This window comes from Tupaia chinensis, unplaced genomic scaffold (assembly GCF_000334495.1).
Source record: "Tupaia chinensis unplaced genomic scaffold, TupChi_1.0 Scaffold144529_1, whole genome shotgun sequence".
Taxonomy (NCBI): Eukaryota; Metazoa; Chordata; class Mammalia; order Scandentia; family Tupaiidae; genus Tupaia; species Tupaia belangeri.
In genome coordinates, this window is record NW_006204388.1 from 2,568,850 (window position 1) to 2,576,281 (window position 7,432).

The window sequence follows — 7,432 nt, forward strand, 5'->3', positions numbered from 1 at the left end:
AAATGGGTACATGCATTCTAGCATATTCTGAGAGTTCTCTGGAAATGAACCTGGAACCTTCCCATGTCATGCTGGTCAGTCTTGCAGTATTGTGTTTTACCATGGCGCCATCTGGCCCCCAGCCCTAGTTCTAAATACCATAGTTTTAGTATGGCTCCATCTTCTTAATAGCATTACTAAAACAACCAAACCTCAACAAATGAATTTAAGTTTGTGAGGACACATCATATCATAGCAGTGTCTTTGTCCATGTATTTTACAGAAAAGATAACACAAATATTTCCCAGTCAAATTTAAATACCCATTTCCTAAAATAATAGTATTTTAAAATTTAAATTTCTTTATGCATAAATTTATGGCTATTTGTGTTAAAATAATTTTGTGTTTAAATGAATTCCTTGTTTTATCAGACTTGTACAGATACTGGTTTCATTCCTGGGTTGGAGGATCCATTCTAAATACAACTCCAAACATCTTTATATGTTGTATAATTTTAAAAATCATATTATAGTTGTATTATTTTATAAAATCAGAGTTCATTCAAACATCTCTGGTAATTTTGATCCAGCAATGATGTTTCACCCTGGATTAACAGACCATTTTCTCTTGTCCTAGCTTGGGTGTGATTTGTGCTTACTCAGTTCTCACAGTATCCTCTTGTGTGACATGCTTTTAAAAATACAAGGTGAAACATTATTAATATTACCTCACAGGAGAAATCATTCAGAAGCAAAAAGGTAAGCAAGAACATTAATAATGTAGAAGTATGCCTTGACTCTTGAATGAGAAAGCCATATTGTGAGCAGTATCTGGACTTTGGATGCTCTATATACATCATTCACTGTTTTATTCTACAAACATTACTCAAGAGTCTATAACATAATCGACATTCTGCTATATGCTGATATTTCAGAGTAAAAAAGGCATCAAACTTTTAAAATAATATAATAAATATCACACACTCTGCATACATTGTTCTGTGTACTCTTCACTGCTAGCCAGATAGTTGGAGAGTTTGTTACTCATTTTCCTGGGTCAGAGGAGGTTGAGGATATCAGAATTCCCATGTTCATAATCAAGTTTTGTGGAGCCAGAATTTAAACTAGTGTTGTTGTTTTTTTTTTCCCCCTTCCAGAAATTGTGCTTTTTATACTACTTTCACTGGCATGGAAGGAAAAAGTTGAAGAATGTATGACAATATTTGAGATATGTGATATTGTGAACGTTAAGATATTTGATATCCGATTTGAGAACACATATTTTGAAGTCAAATAAACCTAGGTTTGATTTTTAACTGATACAGGTAAAATCTTGGGCAAGTCACTTAAAGTTCTAAGGTTTAGTTAATGACAAGGGGGAAAAAGGACAAAATAGCACTATTAGCACAAGCTTCTTAACTAGCGTCATGCCTGGAACACATCAAACCTAAGAGACACTGAGGAATGTCTTGTGAGGTAAATGTAATAAAACGCATTAAGCCTTTTGCACACTCTTCCTAGCATACCAGCAGTACATAACATATGTCAAATTCCCCAAACTCCCCTAACTAATGGGGCTTTAATTCCTAGGTACTTCCTGATACTTTTTGGAATGTTGTTTCTTCTTAGAGAGAGAGAAGGAAAGTGGGAAAGTAAACTGCCAGTTCCAGGACTCGAACCACAGTTGTCCATGTAGGAGTCAGCACCCTTAACCACCATACCACCTGCCAGTCCCCCAACAGAGTCTTAACCGTGCAATCTACCCTCTATTCCAATGACTGGATCATGGGAAAAAAAAATGGGTACATGCATTCTAGCATATTCTGAGAGTTCTCTGGAAATGAACCTGGAACCTTCCCATGTCATGCTGGTCAGTCTTGCAGTATTGTGTTTTACCATGGCGCCATCTGGCCCCCAGCCCTAGTTCTAAATACCATAGTTTTAGTATGGCTCCATCTTCTTAATAGCATTACTAAAACAACCAAACCTCAACAAATGAATTTAAGTTTGTGAGGACACATCATATCATAGCAGTGTCTTTGTCCATGTATTTTACAGAAAAGATAACACAAATATTTCCCAGTCAAATTTAAATACCCATTTCCTAAAATAATAGTATTTTAAAATTTAAATTTCTTTATGCATAAATTTATGGCTATTTGTGTTAAAATAATTTTGTGTTTAAATGAATTCCTTGTTTTATCAGACTTGTACAGATACTGGTTTCATTCCTGGGTTGGAGGATCCATTCTAAATACAACTCCAAACATCTTTATATGTTGTATAATTTTAAAAATCATATTATAGTTGTATTATTTTATAAAATCAGAGTTCATTCAAACATCTCTGGTAATTTTGATCCAGCAATGATGTTTCACCCTGGATTAACAGACCATTTTCTCTTGTCCTAGCTTGGGTGTGATTTGTGCTTACTCAGTTCTCACAGTATCCTCTTGTGTGACATGCTTTTAAAAATACAAGGTGAAACATTATTAATATTACCTCACAGGAGAAATCATTCAGAAGCAAAAAGGTAAGCAAGAACATTAATAATGTAGAAGTATGCCTTGACTCTTGAATGAGAAAGCCATATTGTGAGCAGTATCTGGACTTTGGATGCTCTATATACATCATTCACTGTTTTATTCTACAAACATTACTCAAGAGTCTATAACATAATCGACATTCTGCTATATGCTGATATTTCAGAGTAAAAAAGGCATCAAACTTTTAAAATAATATAATAAATATCACACACTCTGCATACATTGTTCTGTGTACTCTTCACTGCTAGCCAGATAGTTGGAGAGTTTGTTACTCATTTTCCTGGGTCAGAGGAGGTTGAGGATATCAGAATTCCCATGTTCATAATCAAGTTTTGTGGAGCCAGAATTTAAACTAGTGTTGTTGTTTTTTTTTTCCCCCTTCCAGAAATTGTGCTTTTTATACTACTTTCACTGGCATGGAAGGAAAAAGTTGAAGAATGTATGACAATATTTGAGATATGTGATATTGTGAACGTTAAGATATTTGATATCCGATTTGAGAACACATATTTTGAAGTCAAATAAACCTAGGTTTGATTTTTAACTGATACAGGTAAAATCTTGGGCAAGTCACTTAAAGTTCTAAGGTTTAGTTAATGACAAGGGGGAAAAAGGACAAAATAGCACTATTAGCACAAGCTTCTTAACTAGCGTCATGCCTGGAACACATCAAACCTAAGAGACACTGAGGAATGTCTTGTGAGGTAAATGTAATAAAACGCATTAAGCCTTTTGCACACTCTTCCTAGCATACCAGCAGTACATAACATATGTCAAATTCCCCAAACTCCCCTAACTAATGGGGCTTTAATTCCTAGGTACTTCCTGATACTTTTTGGAATGTTGTTTCTTCTTATTTTTCATATTCCTCCCATTTCTATTAATGGGAAGTCTGTACTCAGTAATGATTACAACACTTTGATTAATGAACTAATCTAAGCCAGTGGGGAAAAAGTGAATTTCTGCTTTATTGAAACGTGATACATTGTGTTGTATGGGAAATATTGTTATCACTGGTTTTGTCAAAATGCATTTAATCCACACAGCAATTTGAGCAGAAAACTTGTTTTCACAGAGTTTTAGTAAGAGACAAGACATATTAGCTTGGCTTCACATTCTGATTCCTTACCATACTAATCAAACTGAGTGATATTTCATGGACTTGTGAGTTTCATAGAATACCTGAATCTAGCTGTGTAGGCACAAGATAGAGCCAGATACATAAGAGTAGTTGGTTGATGCGGGTTAATACTTTGCACCTATGTCATCGTCCTTGCTTGCCATAATTGTCATGTAGCAGTCTGTGCTAGTTGTTAAGTATTAGGGAGCTGAGATCTGACAACATAATAAGTTTTAGAATATTTTATATTTTGTAAATTGTTCTTTTAAATACAATATTTAAAATAGCATATTTGTACATATTTATGGGTTATGGTGTGGTTTTTGGAGATCTGAATACAATGTATAATAATCAAATTAGAGTAATTAGTATATCCATCATTTCAAATATTTAGCATTACTCTGTGATGAGGACATTAAAACATCTTCTCCTCTAGCTATCTTGAAGTGTACAATAAAGTATTGTTAACTATAGTAACTCTACTAAACTATAGAACACTAGAATTTATTCCTTCTATCTAACGGCATTATTTTTATTGCCAGAGAGCATGTTCATTCAGCATAGAGAGAGAGAGAAAGCACCCTACAGTGGGACACAGTCACAGTTTAATCCATTTCCTCTGTTTCTCTATCCCACCAGAAATGTGGGTACATGCACACATGTGCCGATCCTGTTTCTCAAGCCAGTAGAGTTGGCATTCAAACCATGGTTAGCTATGTAGGATCCAGTTCCTTATGCATAGGGCTTAAACACTACACAATAGAGCTGGCCTAGGTAATTTTGCATGTGTTAACGACTATCTTCCTTTCTCTGTACAGTAGGGAGGACCCTACTGTTCCCAGCCTTTGATAATCACCTTGTACTCTCTACCTCTATGAGATCAAATTCTCTCGCTTCCATAAATGAGAACATGCAGTAATTGTCTTTCTGTGCCTGGCTTATTTCACTTAATTTTGCCCAGAATTTTGCCTTGCCTAGCCATTGCTTCATTTCCCAGCAGTCAGGCTGTGTTCTACTTAAGGAAAAATCCCAAAACAGACCCTATGTAAACTCTAAGAGTTGGTGTGGTTTATCACTACTGGCTTGAAAGAAAGAGAAGGATAAACCTGACATTTTCTGTTTACCTGAGAGGATATTATGCTATTCATCAAAATAAAGAGGGCGGGAGAACGGAGCATTTTTTTTTTCATTTTTAAAGTTATAATATCAAACATTATTTGGCCAAGAAACTCAATTTTAAGTCAAATTAATTCCAAGGAGTAATATAAACTAGGAAGCTGTGTAAATAGCTTAGAACTGAGTAATTCCATTTGAATCCCATATCCTTCTTCCACAAGCTGTGTGAAATTGGGAATTTACTTGTGATTTTAGTTTTTCTCATAGATAAACAAGGATAATATTATCTCCTTTATAAGGCTCTAGTGAGGATGACACAATGTATGACAACGGATTAAGTAGCACAGAGGCCAGCATAGTACAGGACAGCGAGCTGAAAATGTCTAGGATGTAGGCTCTGTAGCTTAGAAAAAAAATGAGTGCTATAGAAATAGAGATTGAGAGAGTCACCACTCTACAGATAATAACATAAGAGTGTCCTCGAATTTGAAAAGGGGGTTCATTTTGAAGACTGGATTGTATAGTTTGGCCAAGATACTATTCAAATGAAAGCCTTATTGCTAATCATACATTTAACTTTGAGTGTAGTCAATCATGGTTTGAGTCTCACACCCTGTAACCAGAAAGTGAATGAGAGCTCTAGAAATTCAAATGACAAAAGCATTTCTGCCCTTCTGTTCAATGGTGTGTCCATGCTGACTTCAAACTAAATAACTGTCACTCTATTGGTGAGTCCAATGATGCTTTTATCACAGCAGGATAAATTCCTCTTGTCAAAATTGGCACCAATTATGCAAATGAAACTTAAAGGGTTCATTAGCTAAATGGTAATTGGAGTAAGTTGCATTAAAGAAATTATATACAAAATTTCTATCAAGAAAAATCACTTCATTTTTACAATAACCTTTAAAAAGCTTCTCAGTGAATGATAAATAAATCAAGATTTCATAATTATATTATAGAGATATAATGGACTCACTGACATTCTGTTTATAATACACTTTTATATATGTTCCTTCCTGGCCATTTCTTTGGTTACAATATACTACTGTGGTACTAATAGGAAAGATAATAGGCACAACATTGTAGTGTTTACTTTTTCTAAAAAAATTATTTTTAATTTTCTACAGGGCACATGAGCTCACCAGAGAAAGACAGAGAGAAAGCAAGCAGCCAGGTCGGGGACTCAAACCACAGTTGGTCACATGGAAGCCCAACACCTTAAACAGCACGCCACTTGGTGGCTCCTGTAATGTCTACTTATAGACATATAACATTAACAAGATTTTTACAAAAGAAAATTAAAAACTTTCCCAGTCACTTAAGGTAGAGTTGCTAAACCTCTCCTACATGCTACAATATTAACCTCTATTGCTGGCCTCATTTGCGTAATGTTTCATGCAATTTTCCAGAAAAGTTTGTATTGACCTGGCATTAGTTTTTCCTGAAATGTTTGCTGGAATTTACTAGTGAAGTTATCTGGAGCTTTGTATGTGGAGCATTTTAATTTAATGAGAGTTTTCTACAGGCAGCATATTGTTAAGTCTGGTCTTTGATATCCAATCCAACCATCTATATCTTTAAATTGAGATATTTAGATAATTTACATTCAGTGTGATTATTGACATAGTTAAGTTTAAGTACATGATCTTGTTATTTGTTTTCTATTCATCTTTTCATGTTCCCTTTTCTTTTTTCTGACTTCTTTTTAACTCGTTTAACATTTTTATGATGTCGTATTATGTCTTTTTTATTAGCTCTAATTTTCTTTTTTTAGTGGTTGCATTACCTTTTTTTTTGCTATATCATCTTTAAGTATAAAGGCCTTTCCAACATAAAATCTACAGACTATTTCACCCTCTGCTCTGTTTGGCTGCCAGTCTCTTATCTCTCTCTTCAGCAATGGTGAGGTGGATACCTTTTTCTTGGGGAAGAGAAATCCATGGCTTGTTTCCTTTGCCAATAACAGAAATGTTGGAGAGTCGAGTGGCAATGCTGTTGCCATTGGCATCTGTCACATGAATAACATCAAAAGAGCAAGGATGTCTCTCTCTGCTGATGATCATACCAATTCTTCTCAAGTTAGCACCTCCAGTCACCATACACAGGTTACCAGTGTCAAACTTGATGAAATCAGTAATCTTGCCAGTCTCCGACTCAATCTGAATGGTGTCATTCACCTTGATAAGACGATCCAGGTAGCCAATGATGTGAACATCATGGGTCACCAGATGAGGGATTTTTTTTGTGCCCATAAAGATTTTACTCACTTTTTACAACTTGCACTTGTCCTCCTCAGGAGTAACATGATGGACAGCAAAACAACCCTTGGTGTCATTGATCAGACAGCAATTCTCTCCGTTCTTGTCAATGCTGATGACATCCATAAAACCAGCAGGGTAGGTTATATAAGTATGGACTTTGCCATCAATCTTAATGAATCGCTTCATACAGACCTTCTTTATTTCATCTGTTAAGGTATACTTAAGTCTATTCCTTAGGAAAATGATTGAGAGGGGGGCCAGCAGCTGGCAAAGGACGCTGGATTTTCACCCACATGGCCAACTGTGGTTCATGCTTTCTTACTTTCTCTCTCTCTCTTTGTCCCTCTCTGGTCAAATTAAAATAAGTAAATAAATAAATAAAGATTAAAAAATAATTATTTTTCAAAA

General features: G+C 35.2%; 1 pseudogene; it reads right to left on the minus strand.

The window, feature by feature from the left end:
• Positions 1–6,613: 6,613 nt before the first annotated feature.
• LOC114005811 (40S ribosomal protein S4, X isoform-like) lies at positions 6,614–7,225 on the minus strand (annotated as a pseudogene).
• Positions 7,226–7,432: the final 207 nt, after the last annotated feature.